This window comes from Camellia sinensis, unplaced genomic scaffold, assembly GCF_055761805.1.
Source record: "Camellia sinensis isolate YWXY unplaced genomic scaffold, ASM5576180v1 Unanchor144, whole genome shotgun sequence".
Taxonomy (NCBI): Eukaryota; Viridiplantae; Streptophyta; class Magnoliopsida; order Ericales; family Theaceae; genus Camellia; species Camellia sinensis.
In genome coordinates, this window is record NW_028129025.1 from 50,001 (window position 1) to 65,000 (window position 15,000).

A 15,000-nucleotide genomic window follows, 5' to 3' on the forward strand; every position below is an offset into this window, starting at 1 on the left:
AGGCCGTGGCAAGGCATGCTGATGGCCGAGGCCGTGGCAAGGCATGCTGATGGCCGAGGCCGTGGCAAGGCATGCTGCTGGCCAAGGCGTTGGCATGGCATGCTGCTGCTGACCAAGGCTTGGGCTTGCCATGCTGCCGGCCAAGGCCGCGGCATGGCATGCTGCCGGCCAAGGCCGCGGCATGCCATGTTGCTGGCCAAGGCCGTGGCATGACATGCTGGCCAAGGCCGGGGCATGGCAAGCTGCTGGCCAAGGTCGTGGCATGGCACGCTGCTGGCCAAGGCCGGGGCATAGCACGCTGCTGGCCATGGCCGTGGCTTGGCAAGGTTGCCAAGGCCGGGGCATGGCGTGCTGCTGGCCAAGGCTTTGGCATGCCATGTTGCTGGCCAAGGCTGTGGCATGGCATGCTGCTGGCCAAGGCTGTGGCATGGCATGCTGCTGGCCAAGGCCGTGGCATGACATGCTGGCCAAGGCCGGGGCATGGCATGCTGCTGGCCAAGGTCGTGGCATGGCATGCTGCTGGCCAAGGCCGTGGCATGACATGCTTGCCAAGGCCAGGGCATGGCATGCTGCTGGCCAAGGCTTTGGCATGCCATGTTGCTGGCCAAGGCTGTGGCATGGCATGCTGCCCTAGGCCAACGTGCCACCGCCACCGCCGCGGGCCGCCACTCGACGCATCCCGTGCTTGGCTATGTAGTTTCGATGCCACAAGCCAATGCCACAAGCCAAGCGATGGCATGTGCCAAGCGCCCGCCTAGGCATAGGCGTGGCCTGTGGCCTGGCCATGCTGGCCAGCCTTAAGGGAGGTGCCCCCCCCTTATAATAGCCTGTTAAGCCCTTTTCAATCTGGCAGGAGGAAACATCAAGCATGTTCGAGGAGTCATAATGGGGTTTTTTTAAAAAGTAATGGTTTTTTGCCAAAACTTTCAACATGAAAGTTGTATGAAATAATTTAATACACCATAAAAAAAATTATAAAAAAATATTTGGCCACCGGAATATTTTATTTTAATTTATTTCAATTTTAATACTTAAAAAATAATAAAAATTACTAAAAATACTCAAAAAATTCTAGAAAAATTCCAACAATTATAAGATGAGGCACTAGTAATTATAGTAATTTTTTTAATTATTTTTTTATTTTTAATTTATTTTATTATAATTTTTATGAGTAAATAAATAATTAAAAAGCCCGACGAACGTGCAAAAACTCTTAGAGAAACCCAGCAAGCATCGGATAGCTCGAATGCAAATAACAAACGCAACAGGCAACTTCCGAGGGACATACTTTTCCCAACAAGCTTCCACTGGGGAAAGCACTAGCAACGTGTTCGCAAGTCAAAGGCAACCAAACCGGCTATTACCCGAGGGACAAGCATTTCGCAGGGCAACATATACGTAAGTCAAAGCCAAACCAAATGGCAATTACACGAGGGACAGGATTGCTTGCCAAGGGCGTGGCATGCGATGTTCTAGCCCAAGGCCAAGGCACGCCACGCTGCGGGACAAGGCCGTGGCAAGACATGCGGCTGGCCTTGGCCTTGGCATGGCATGCCGCCGGCTTTGGCTGGGCTGCGTTGGCCTTGCCATGGAATGTTGCTGGCTTCGGATGGGCTGCCTTGGCCTTGGCCTTGGCCGTGGCATGGCATGCTGCTGGCCTTGGCCTTGGCATGGCATGCTGCTGGCCTTGGCCTTGGCATGGCATGCTGCTGGCTTTGGCTGGGCTGCCTTGGCCGTGGCATGGCATGCTGCTGGCTTTGGCTGGGCTGCCTTGGCCGTGGCATGGCATGCTGCTGGCTTTGGCTGGGCTGCCTTGGCCGTGGCATGGCATGCTGCTGGCCTAGGCCTTGGCATGGCATGCTGCTGGCTTTGGCTGGGCTGCCTTGGCCGTGGCATGGCATGCTGCTGGCCTAGGCCTTGGCATGGCATGCTGGTGGCTTTGGCTGGCAGCCTTGGCCGTGGCATGGCATGCTGCTGGCCTTGGCCTTGGCATGGCATGCTGCTGGCTTTGGCTGGCCTGCCTTGGCCGTGGCATGGCATGCTGCTGGCCTTGGCCTTGGCATGGCATGCTGCTGGCTTTGGCTGGCCTGCCTTGGCCGTGGCATGGCATGCTGCTGGCCTAGGCCTTGGCATGGCATGCTGCTGGCTTTGGCTGGCCTGCCTTGGCCGTGGCATGGCATGCTGCTGGCCTAGGCATGGCATGGCATGCTGCTGGCTTTGGCTGGGCTGCCTTGGCCGTGGAATGGCATGCTGCTGGCCTTGGCCTTGATATGGCATGCTGCTGGCTTTGGCTGGGCTGCCTTGGCCGTGGCATGGCATGCTGCTGGCCTAGGCCTTGACATGGCATGCTGCTGGCTTTGGCTGGGCTGCCTTGGCCGTGGCATGGCATGCTGCTGGCCTTGGCCTTGGCATGGCATGCTGCTGGCTTTGGCTGGCCTGCCTTGGCCGTGGCATGGCATGCTGCTGGCCTAGGCCATGGCATGGCATGCTGCTGGCTTTGGCTGGGCTGCCTTGGCCGTGGCATGGCATGCTGCTGCCCTTGGCCTTGATATGGCATGCTGCTGGCTTTGGCTGGGCTGCCATGGCCGTGGCATGGCATGCTGCTGGCCTAGGCCTTGGCATGGCATGCTGCTGGCTTTGGCTGGCCTGCGTTGGCCGTGGCATGGCATGCTGCTGGCCTAGGCCTTGGCATGGCATGCTGCTGGCTTTGGCTGGGCTGCCTTGGCCGTGGCATGGCATGCTGCTGGCCTTGGCCGTGGCATGGCATGCTGCTGGCCTTGGCCTTGGCATGGCATGCTGCTGGCCTTGGCCTTGGCATGGCATGCTGCTGGCTTTGGCTGGGCTGCCTTGGCCGTGGCATGGCATGCTGCTGGGCATGCTGCTGGCCTAGGCCTTGGCATGGCATGCTGCTGGCTTTGGCTGGCAGCCTTGGCCGTGGCATGGCATGCTGCTGGCCTTGGCCTTGGCATGGCATGCTGCTGGCCTTGGCCTTGGCATGGCATGCTGCTGGCTTTGGCAGGCCTGCCTTGGCCGTGGCATGGCATGCTGCTGGCCTTGGCCTTGGCATGGCATGCTGCTGGCTTTGGCTGGCCTGCCTTGGCCGTGGCATGGCATGCTGCTGGCCTAGGCCTTGGCATGGCATGCTGCTGGCTTTGGCTGGCCTGCCTTGGCCGTGGCATGGCATGCTGCTGGCCTTGGCCTTGGCATGGCATGCTGCTGGCTTTGGCTGGCCTGCCTTGGCCGTGGCATGGCATGCTGCTGGCCTAGGCCATGGCATGGCATGCTGCTGGCTTTGGCTGGGCTGCCTTGGCCGTGGCATGGCATGCTGCTGCCCTTGGCCGTGATATGGCATGCTGCTGGCTTTGGCTGGGCTGCCTTGGCCGTGGCATGGCATGCTGCTGGCCTAGGCCTTGGCATGGCATGCTGCTGGCTTTGGCTGGCCTGCCTTGGCCGTGGCATGGCATGCTGCTGGCCTAGGCCTTGGCATGGCATGCTGCTGGCTTTGGCTGGGCTGCCTTGGCCGTGGCATGGCATGCTGCTGGCCTTGGCCTTGGCATGGCATGCTGCTGGCTTTGGCTGGGCTGCCTTGGCCGTGGCATGGCATGCTGGTGGCCTAGGCCTTGGCATGGCATGCTGCTGGCTTTGGCTGGCCTGCCTTGGCCGTGGCATGGCATGCTGCTGGCCTAGGCCTTGGCATGGCATGCTGCTGGCTTTGGGTGGGCTGCCTTGGCCGTGGCATGGCATGCTGCTGGCCTTGGCCTTGGCATGGCATGCTGCTGGCTTTGGCTGGCCTGCCTTGGCCGTGGCATGGCATGCTGCTGGCCTAGGCCTTGGCATGGCATGCTGCTGGCTTTGGCTGGGCTGCCTTGGCCGTGGCATGGCATGCTGCTGGCCTTTGCCTTGGCATGGCATGCTGCTGGCTTTGGCTGGGCTGCCTTGGCCGTGGCATGGCATGCTGCTGGCCATGGCCTTGGCATGGCAAGCTGCTGGCTTTGGCTTGCCTGCCTTGGCCGTGGCATGGCATGCTGCTGGCCTAGGCCTTGGCATGGCATGCTGCTGGCTTTGGCTGGGCTGCCTTGGCCGTGGCATGGCATGCTGCTGGCCTTGGCCTTGGCATGGCATGCTGCTGGCTTTGGCTGGGCTGCCTTGGCCGTGGCATGGCATGCTGGTGGCCTAGGCCTTGGCATGGCATGCTGCTGGCTTTGGCTGGCCAGCCTTGGCCGTGGCATGGCATGCTGCTGGCCTAGGCCTTGGCATGGCATGCTGCTGGCTTTGGTTGGGCTGCCTTGGCCGTGGCATGGCATGCTGCTGGCCTTGGCCTTGGCATGGCATGCTGCTGGCTTTGGCTGGCCTGCCTTGGCCGTGGCATGGCATGCTGCTGGCCTAGGCCTTGGCATGGCATGCTGCTGGCTTTGGCTGGGCTGCCTTGGCCGTGGCATGGCATGCTGCTGGCCTTGGCCTTGGCATGGCATGCTGCTGGCTTTGGCTGGGCTGCCTTGGCCGTGGCATGGCATGCTGCTGGCCATGGCCTTGGCATGGCATGCTGCTGGCTTTGGCTTGCCTGCCTTGGCCGTGGCATGGCATGCTGCTGGCCTAGGCCTTGGCATGGCATGCTGCTGGCTTTGGCTGGGCTGCCTTGGCCGTGGCATGGCATGCTGCTGGCCTTGGCCTTGGCATGGCATGCTGCTGGCTTTGGCTGGGCTGCCTTGGCCGTGGCATGGCATGCTGCTGGCCTTGGCCTTGGCATGCCATGCTGTTGGCTTTGGCTGGCCAGCCTTGGCCGTGGCATGGCATGCTGCTGGCCTAGGCCTTGGCATGGCATGCTGCTGGCTTTGGCTGGGCTGCCTTGGCCGTGGCATGGCATGCTGGTGGCCTAGGCCTTGGCATGGCATGCTGCTGGCTTTGGCTGGGCTGCCTTGGCCGTGGCATGGCATGCTGCTGGCCTTGGCCTTGGCATGGCATGCTGCTGGCTTTAGCTGGGCTGCCTTGGCCGTGGCATGGCATGCTGCTGGCCTTGGCCTTGGCATGGCATGCTGCTGGCTTTGGCTGGGCTGCCTTGGCCGTGGCATGGCATGCTGCTGGCCTAGGCCTTGGCATGGCATGCTGCTGGCCTAGGCCTTGGCATGGCATGCTGCTGGCCTAGGCCTTGGCATGGCATGCTGCTGGCTTTGGCTGGCAGCCTTGGCCGTGGCATGGCATGCTGCTGGCCTTGGCCTTGGCATGGCATGCTGCTGGCCTTGGCCTTGGCATGGCATGCTGCTGGCTTTGGCAGGCCTGCCTTGGCCGTGGCATGGCATGCTGCTGGCCTTGGCCTTGGCATGGCATGCTGCTGGCTTTGGCTGGCCTGCCTTGGCCGTGGCATGGCATGCTGCTGGCCTAGGCCTTGGCATGGCATGCTGCTGGCTTTGGCTGGCCTGTTTTGGCCGTGGCATGGCATGCTGCTGGCCTAGGCCTTGGCATGGCATGCTGCTGGCTTTGGCTGGCCTGCCTTGGCCGTGGCATGGCATGCTGCTGGCCTAGGCCATGGCATGGCATGCTGCTGGCTTTGGCTGGGCTGCCTTGGCCGTGGCATGGCATGCTGCTGGCCTTGGCCTTGAGATGGCATGCTGCTGGCTTTGGCTGGGCTGCCTTGGCCGTGGCATGGCATGCTGCTGGCCTAGGCCTTGGCATGGCATGCTGCTGGCTTTGGCTGGCCTGCCTTGGCCGTGGCATGGCATGCTGCTGGCCTTGGCCTTGGCATGGCATGCTGCTGGCTTTGGCTGGCCTGCCTTGGCCGTGGCATGGCATGCTGCTGGCCTAGGCCATGGCATGGCATGCTGCTGGCTTTGGCTGGGCTGCCTTGGCCGTGGCATGGCATGCTGCTGCCCTTGGCCGTGATATGGCATGCTGCTGGCTTTGGCTGGGCTGCCTTGGCCGTGGCATGGCATGCTGCTGGCCTAGGCCTTGGCATGGCATGCTGCTGGCTTTGGCTGGCCTGCCTTGGCCGTGGCATGGCATGCTGCTGGCCTAGGCCTTGGCATGGCATGCTGCTGGCTTTGGCTGGGCTGCCTTGGCCGTGGCATGGCATGCTGCTGGCCTTGGCCTTGGCATGGCATGCTGCTGGCTTTGGCTGGGCTGCCTTGGCCGTGGCATGGCATGCTGGTGGCCTAGGCCTTGGCATGGCATGCTGCTGGCTTTGGCTGGCCTGCCTTGGCCGTGGCATGGCATGCTGCTGGCCTAGGCCTTGGCATGGCATGCTGCTGGCTTTGGTTGGGCTGCCTTGGCCGTGGCATGGCATGCTGCTGGCCTTGGCCTTGGCATGGCATGCTGCTGGCTTTGGCTGGCCTGCCTTGGCCGTGGCATGGCATGCTGCTGGCCTAGGCCTTGGCATGGCATGCTGCTGGCTTTGGCTGGGCTGCCTTGGCCGTGGCATGGCATGCTGCTGGCCTTTGCCTTGGCATGGCATGCTGCTGGCTTTGGCTGGGCTGCCTTGGCCGTGGCATGGCATGCTGCTGGCCATGGCCTTGGCATGGCATGCTGCTGGCTTTGGCTTGCCTGCCTTGGCCGTGGCATGGCATGCTGCTGGCCTAGGCCTTGGCATGGCATGCTGCTGGCTTTGGCTGGGCTGCCTTGGCCGTGGCATGGCATGCTGCTGGCCTTGGCCTTGGCATGGCATGCTGCTGGCTTTGGCTGGGCTGCCTTGGCCGTGGCATGGCATGCTGCTGGCTTTGGCTGGGCTGCCTTGGCCGTGGCATGGCATGCTGCTGGCTTTGGCTGGGCTGCCTTGGCCGTGGCATGGCATGCTGCTGGCCTAGGCCTTGGCATGGCATGCTGCTGGCTTTGGCTGGGCTGCCTTGGCCGTGGCATGGCATGCTGCTGGCCTAGGCCTTGGCATGGCATGCTGGTGGCTTTGGCTGGCAGCCTTGGCCGTGGCATGGCATGCTGCTGGCCTTGGCCTTGGCATGGCATGCTGCTGGCTTTGGCTGGCCTGCCTTGGCCGTGGCATGGCATGCTGCTGGCCTTGGCCTTGGCATGGCATGCTGCTGGCTTTGGCTGGCCTGCCTTGGCCGTGGCATGGCATGCTGCTGGCCTAGGCCTTGGCATGGCATGCTGCTGGCTTTGGCTGGCCTGCCTTGGCCGTGGCATGGCATGCTGCTGGCCTAGGCATGGCATGGCATGCTGCTGGCTTTGGCTGGGCTGCCTTGGCCGTGGCATGGCATGCTGCTGGCCTTGGCCTTGATATGGCATGCTGCTGGCTTTGGCTGGGCTGCCTTGGCCGTGGCATGGCATGCTGCTGGCCTAGGCCTTGACATGGCATGCTGCTGGCTTTGGCTGGGCTGCCTTGGCCGTGGCATGGCATGCTGCTGGCCTTGGCCTTGGCATGGCATGCTGCTGGCTTTGGCTGGCCTGCCTTGGCCGTGGCATGGCATGCTGCTGGCCTAGGCCATGGCATGGCATGCTGCTGGCTTTGGCTGGGCTGCCTTGGCCGTGGCATGGCATGCTGCTGCCCTTGGCCTTGATATGGCATGCTGCTGGCTTTGGCTGGGCTGCCATGGCCGTGGCATGGCATGCTGCTGGCCTAGGCCTTGGCATGGCATGCTGCTGGCTTTGGCTGGCCTGCGTTGGCCGTGGCATGGCATGCTGCTGGCCTAGGCCTTGGCATGGCATGCTGCTGGCTTTGGCTGGGCTGCCTTGGCCGTGGCATGGCATGCAGCTGGCCTTGGCCTTGGCATGGCATGCTGCTGGCTTTGGCTGGGCTGCCTTGGCCGTGGCATGGCATGCTGGTGGCCTAGGCCTTGGCATGGCATGCTGCTGGCTTTGGCTGGCCTGCCTTGGCCGTGGCATGGCATGCTGCTGGCCTAAGCCTTGGCATGGCATGCTGCTGGCTTTGGTTGGGCTGCCTTGGCCGTGGCATGGCATGCTGCTGGCCTAGGCCTTGGCATGGCATGCTGCTCGCTTTGGCTGGCCTGCCTTGGCCGTGGCATGGCATGCTGCTGGCCTAGGCCTTGGCATGGCATGCTGCTGGCTTTGGCTGGGCTGCCTTGGCCGTGGCATGGCATGCTGCTGGCCTTGGCCTTGGCATGCCATGCTGTTGGCTTTGGCTGGCCAGCCTTGGCCGTGGCATGGCATGCTGCTGGCCTAGGCCTTGGCATGGCATGCTGCTGGCTTTGGCTGGGCTGCCTTGGCCGTGGCATGGCATGCTGCTGGCCTTGGCCTTGGCATGGCATGCTGCTGGCTTTGGCTGGGCTGCCTTGGCCGTGGCATGGCATGCTGCTGGCCTTGGCCTTGGCATGGCATGCTGCTGGCTTTAGCTGGGCTGCCTTGGCCGTGTCATGGCATGCTGCTGGCCTAGGCCTTGGCATGGCATGCTGCTGGCTTTGGCTGGGCTGCCTTGGCCGTGGCATGGCATGCTGCTGGCCTAGGCCTTGGCATGGCATGCTGCTGGCTTTGGCTTGCCTGCCTTGGCCGTGGCATGGCATGCTGCTGGCCTAGGCCTTGGCATGGCATGCTGCTGGCTTTGGCTGGGCTGCCTTGGCCGTGGCATGGCATGCTGCTGGCCTTGGCCTTGGCATGGCATGCTGCTGGCTTTGGCTGGGCTGCCTTGGCCGTGGCATGGCATGCTGCTGGCCTTGGCCTTGGCTTGGCATGCTGCTGGCTTTGGCTGGGCTGCCTTGGCCGTGGCATGGCATGCTGCTGGCCTAGGCCTTGGCATGGCATGCTGCTGGCTTTGGCTGGGCTGCCTTGGCCGTGGCATGGCATGCTGCTGGCCTTGGCCTTGGCATGGCATGCTGCTGGCTTTGGTTGGGCTGCCTTGGCCGTGGCATGGCATGCTGCTGGCCATGGCCTTGGCATGGCATGCTGCTGGCTTTGGCTGGCCTGCCTTGGCCGTGGCATGGCATGCTGCTGGCCTTGGCCTTGGCATGGCATGCTGCTGGCTTTGGCTGGGCTGCCTTGGCCGTGGCATGGCATGCTGCTGGCCTTGGCCTTGGCATGGCATGCTGCTGGCTTTGGCTGGGCTGCCTTGGCCGTGGCATGGCATGCTGCTGGCCTTGGCCTTGGCTTGGCATGCTGCTGGCTTTGGCTGGGCTGCCTTGGCCGTGGCATGGCATGCTGCTGGCCTTGGCCTTGGCATGGCATGCTGCTGGCTTTGGCTGGCCTGCCTTGGCCGTGGCATGGCATGCTGCTGGCCTTGGCATGGCATGCTGCTGGCTTTGGCTGGGCTGCCTTCGCCGTGGCATGCCATGCTGCTGGCCTTGGCCTTGGGGCTGGGCTGCCTTGGCTGCGGTTCTTATCACTAGACGTGCGTTGCGTGCGAAGGCGTGCAAAGGCGTGCGCGACCATGCGCGCAACACGCGCACCGCGGTCAAAAGACCACGCGCGCGGTATTCGCACAGGCCACGCTGCCCACGCCGCGGGCATGCCAGGCCGCCCAGGCCGTGCGCATGCCATGCCGTGCTGCCCAGGCCGGCTGCATGCCAGGCCGCCCAGGCCGTGCGCATGCCATGCCGTGCTGCCCACGCCGCGGGCATGCCAGGCCGGCTGCATGCCAGGCCGCCCAGGCCGTGCGCATGCCAAGCCGTGCTGCCCACGCCGCGGGCATGCCAGGCCGGCTGCATGCCAGGCCGCCCAGGCCGTGCGCATGCCATGCCGTGCTGCCCATGCCGCGCGCATGCCAGGCCGCCCACGCCCGCGCGCATGCCACGCCATGCTGCCCAAGGCCGCGCCCAGGCCGCGCAAGGCCGCGCCCAGGCCGCCCAAGGCCGCGCCCAGGCCGCGCAAGGCCGCCCAAGGCCGCCCAAGGCCGCGGTCCAGGCCGCCCAAGGCCGCGGCCGAGCCGCCCCAGGCCGCAGCCCAGGCCGCGGTCGAGCCGCAGTGCATGTAACCCAAGGCCGCAGCCCAGGCCGCGCCCAACATGGGGCGTACCTGCCACTGCCTTGCCCTGGGCAAGGGAGGTGCCCCCCCCTTATAATAGCCTGTTAAGCCCTTTTCAATCTGGCAGGAGGAAACATCAAGCATGTTCGAGGAGTCATAATGGGGTTTTTTTAAAAAGTAATGGTTTTTTGCCAAAACTTTCAACATGAAAGTTGTAGGAAATAATTTAATACACCATAAAAAAAATTAAAAAAAATATTTTTTTACAGAAAATATTTTATTTTAATTTATTTCGATATTAATACTTAAAAAATAATAAAAATTAATAAAAATAGTCAAAAAATTATGGAAAAATTCCCATAATTAAAGGATGATTCACTAGTAATTATAGAAATTATTAAATTATTTTTTTCATTTTTTTTATTTTATTTTGATTTTTTTATGCCAAATAAGGGCTTTAAAAATTCGAAAAGCTCCAGAAAAATTGCAAAAAAATAGGGAATGACATTTAAAATTGATTGTAGTGCATTTTTAATTGTGTTGCACGGTTTGGGTAAGATTATAAAAGAATCATGTTCAAAAAGATCGATCGAGGCGGTGGCACGCCATGGCCTTGGCCTTGGCCTTGGCCTTTGCCCGCGGCCTTGGCCTTTGCCTTGGCCTTGGCCATGCCTTGCACAGGGACTTGGCCTTGCCCACTGCCTTGGCCTTGGCTTTGGCCTTGGCCTTGGCCTTGGCATGGCATGGCATGCTCGCCGAGGCCGTGGCATGCCTTGCTGCTAGCCAAGGCCGTGGCGTGGCATGCTCGCCCAGCCCGTGGCATGCCGTGCTCGCCCAGCCCGTGGCACGCCATGTTGGCCCAAGGCATTGGCATGGCATGCCGGCCAAGGCATGCTGGCCAACGCTGCACAAGGCGGTGCCATGGCATGGCATGCTGACCAAGACCGTGCCATGGCATGCTGGGCGAGGCCGGGGCATGGCATGCTGGCCGAGGCCGTGGCTTGCCATGCCGCCACGGCCGTGGCATGCCGGGCAACGGACCGGCATGGCCCAGCCCGTGGCACGCCATGTTGGCCCAAGGCATTGGCATGGCATGCCGGCCAAGGCATGCTGGCCAACGCTGCGGCACGGCGTGCTGGACAAGGCGGTGCCATGGCATGGCATGCTGACCAAGACAGTGCCATGGCATGCTGGCCGAGGCCGTGGCATGGCATCCTGGCCGAGGCCGTGGCTTGCCATGCCGCCACGGCCGTGGCATGCTGGGCAACGGACCGGCATGGCATGCTGGCCGTGGCGGTGGCACGACATGCTGGCCAAGGCAGTGGCATGGCATGTAGGCCAAGGCTAAGGCATGGCACGCTGTGGCATGGCACGCTGGCCAAGGCAGTCGCAAGGCATGCGGGCCGAGGCCGCGGCACGGCCCGCTGGGCAACGCGGTGGCATGGCATGCTGGGCAACGCCGTGGCAAGGCATGCGGGCCGAGGCCTTGGCATGGCATGCTGGCCGAGGCCGTGGCATGGCATGCGGGCCGAGGCCGTGGCATGGCATGCGGGCCGAGGCCATGGCATGGCATGGCATGTTGGGCAACGCCGTGGCAAGACATGCGGGCCGAGGCCGTGGCATGGCATGTTGGGCAACGCCCTGGCAAGCCATGCGGGCCGAGGCCGTGGCGTGGCATGTTGGCCAAGGCTAAGGCATGGCACGCCGGGCAACGCGGTGCATTGGCATGCTGGGCAGCGCGGTGGCAAGGCATGGGGGCCGAGGCCGTGGCATGGCATGTTGGGCAACGCCGTGGCAAGACATGCGGGCCGAGGCCGTGGCATGGCATGCGGGCCGAGGCCGTGGCACGACATGTTGGCCAAGGCTAAGGCATGGCACGCCGGGCAACGCGGTGGCATGGCATGCTGGGCAACGCGGTGGCAAGGCATGCGGGCCGAGGCCGTGGCATGGCATGTTGGGCAACGCCGTAGAAGGGCATGCGGGCCGAGGCCGTGGCATGGCATGCGGGCCGAGGCCGTGGCATGGCATGTTGGGCGACGCCGTAGCAAGGCATGCGGGCCGAGGCCGTGGCATGTCATGCGGGCCGAGGCCGTGGCATGGCATGCGGGCCGAGGCCGTGGCATGGCATGTTGGCCGAGGCCGTGGCAAGGCATGCGGGCCGAGGCCGTGGCATGGCATGTTTGGCAACGCCGTGGCAAGACATGCGGGCCGTGGCATGGCATGGCATGCGGGCCGAGGCCGTGGCACGACATGTTGGCCAAGGCTAAGGCATGGCACGCCGGGCAACGCGGTGGCATGGCACGCCGGGCAACGCGGTGGCAAGGCATGCGGGCCGGGGCCGTGGCATGGCATGTTGGGCGACGCCGTAGCAAGGCATGCGGTCCGAGGCCGTGGCATGTCATGCGGGCCGAGGCCATGGCATGGCATGCGGGCCGAGGCCGTGGCATGGCATGTTGGGCGACGCCGTAGCAAGGCATGCGGGCCGAGGCCGTGGCATGTCATGCGAGCCGAGGCCGTGGCATGGCATGCGGGCCGAGGCCGTGGCATGGCAAGTTGGGCGACGTCGTGGCAAGGCATGCGGGCCGAGGCCGTGGCATGTCACGCGGGCCGAGGCCGTGGCATGGCATGCGGGCAGAGGCCGTGGCATGGCATGTTGGGCGACGCCGTCGCAAGGCATGCGGGCCGAGGCCGTGGCATGGCATGCGGGCCGAGGCCGTGGCATGGCATGTTGGGCGACGCCGTAGCAAGGCATGCGGGCCGAGGCCGTGGCATGTCATGGCATGTTGGGCGACGCCGTAGCAAGGCATGCGGGCCGAGGCCGTGGCATGGCATGTTTGGCAACGCCGTGGCAAGACATGAGGGCCGTGGCATGGCATGGCATGCGGGCCGAGGCCGTGGCACGACATGTTGGCCAAGGCTAAGGCATGGCACGCCGGGCAACGCGGTGGCATGGCATGCGGGCCGGGGCCGTGGCATGGCATGTTGGCCAACGTCGTAGCAAGGCATGCGGGCCGAGGCCGAGGCCGTGGCACGGCATGCGGGCCGAGGCTGTGGCATGGCATGTTGGGCGACGCCGTAGCAAGGCATGCGGTCCGAGGCCGTGGCATGTCATGCGGGCCGAGGCCGTGGCATGGCATGCGGGCCGAGGCCGTGGCATGGCATGTTGGGCGACGCCGTAGCAAGGCATGCGGGCCGAGGCCGTGCCGTGGCATGCGGGCCGAGGCCGTGGCATGGCATGTTGGGCGACGCCGTAGCAAAGCATGCGGTCCGAGGCCGTGGCCTGTCATGCGGGCCGAGGCCGTGGCATGGCATGCGGGCCGAGGCCGTGGCATGGCATGCGGGCCGAGGCCGTGGCATGGCATGCGGGCCGAGGCCGTGGCATGGCATGTTGGGCGACGCCGTAGCATGGCATGCGGGCCGAGGCCGTGGCATGTCATGCGCGCCGAGGCCGTGGCATGGCATGCGGGCCGAGGCCGTGGCATGGCAAGTTGGGCGACGTCGTGGCAAGGCATGCGGGCCGAGGCCGTGGCATGGCATGCGGGCCGAGGCCGTGGCAAGGCATGTTGGGCGACGCCGTAGCAAGGCATGCGGGCCGAGGCCGTGGCATGTCATGCGGGCCGAGGCCGTGGCATGGCATGCGGGCCGAGGCCGTGGCATGGCATGTTGGGCGACGCCGTAGCAAGGCATGCGGTCCGAGGCCGTGGCATGTCATGCGGGCCGAGGCCGTGGCATGGCATGCGGGCCGAGGCCGTGGCATGGCATGCGGGCCGAGGCCGTGGCATGGCATGTTGGGCGACGCCGTAGCAAGGCATGCGGGCCGAGGCCGTGCCGTGGCGTGCGGGCCGAGGCCGTGGCATGGCATGTTGGGCGACGCCGTAGCAAGGCATGCGGTCCGAGGCCGTGGCATGTCATGCGGGCCGAGGCCGTGGCATGGCATGCGGGCCGAGGCCGTGGCATGGCATGTTGGGCGACGCAGTAGCAAGGCATGCGGGCCGAGGCCGTGCCGTGGCATGCGGGCCGAGGCCGTGGCATGGCATGTTGGGCGACGCCGTAGCAAGGCATGCGGTCCGAGGCCGTGGCATGTCATGCGGGCCGAGGCCGTGGCATGGCATGCGGGCCGAGGCCGTGGCATGGCATGTTGGGCGACGCCGTAGCAAGGCATGCGGGCCGAGGCCGTGGCATGTCATGCGGGCCGAGGCCGTGGCATGGCATGCGGGCCGAGGCCGTGGCATGGCAAGTTGGGCGGCGTCGTGGCAAGGCATGCTGGCCGAGGCCGTGGCATGTCATGCGGGCCGAGGCCGTGGCATGGCATGCGGGCCGAGGCCGTGGCAAGGCATGTTGGGCGACGCCGTAGCAAGGCATGCGGGCCGAGGCCGTGGCATGTCATGCGGGCCGAGGCCGTGGCACGTCATGCGGGCCGAGGCCGTGGCATGGCATGTTTGGCCACGCCGTGGCAAGACATGCGGGCCATGGCATGGCATGGCATGCGGGCCGAGGCCGTGGCTCGACATGTTGGCCAAGGCTAAGGCATGGCACGCCGGGCAACGCGGTGGCATGGCATGCTGGGCAACGCGGTGGCAAGGCATGCGGGCCGAGGCCGTGGCATGGCATGTTGGGCAACGCCGCAGCAAGGCATGCGGGCCGAGGCCGTGGCATGGCATGCGGGCCGAGGCCGTGGCATGGCATGCGGGCCGAGGCCGTGGCATGGCATGTTGGGCGACGCCGTAGCAAGGCATGCGGTCCGAGGCCGTGGCATGTCATGCGGGCCGAGGCCGTGGCATGGCATGCGGGCCGAGGCCGTGGCATGGCATGTTGGGCGACGCCGTAGCAAGGCATGCGGGCCGAGGCCGTGCCGTGGCATGCGGGCCGAGGCCGTGGCATGGCATGTTGGGCGACGCCGTAGCAAGGCATGCGGTCCGAGGCCGTGGCATGTCATGCGGGCCGAGGCCGTGGCATGGCATGCGGGCCGAGGCCGTGGCATGGCATGTTGGGCGACGCCGTAGCAAGGCATGCGGGCCGAGGCCGTGCCGTGGCATGCGGGCCGAGGCCGTGGCATGGCATGTTGGGCGACGCCGTAGCAAGGCATGCGGTCCGAGGACGTGGCATGTCATGCGGGCCGAGGCCGTGGCATGGCATGCGGGCCGAGGC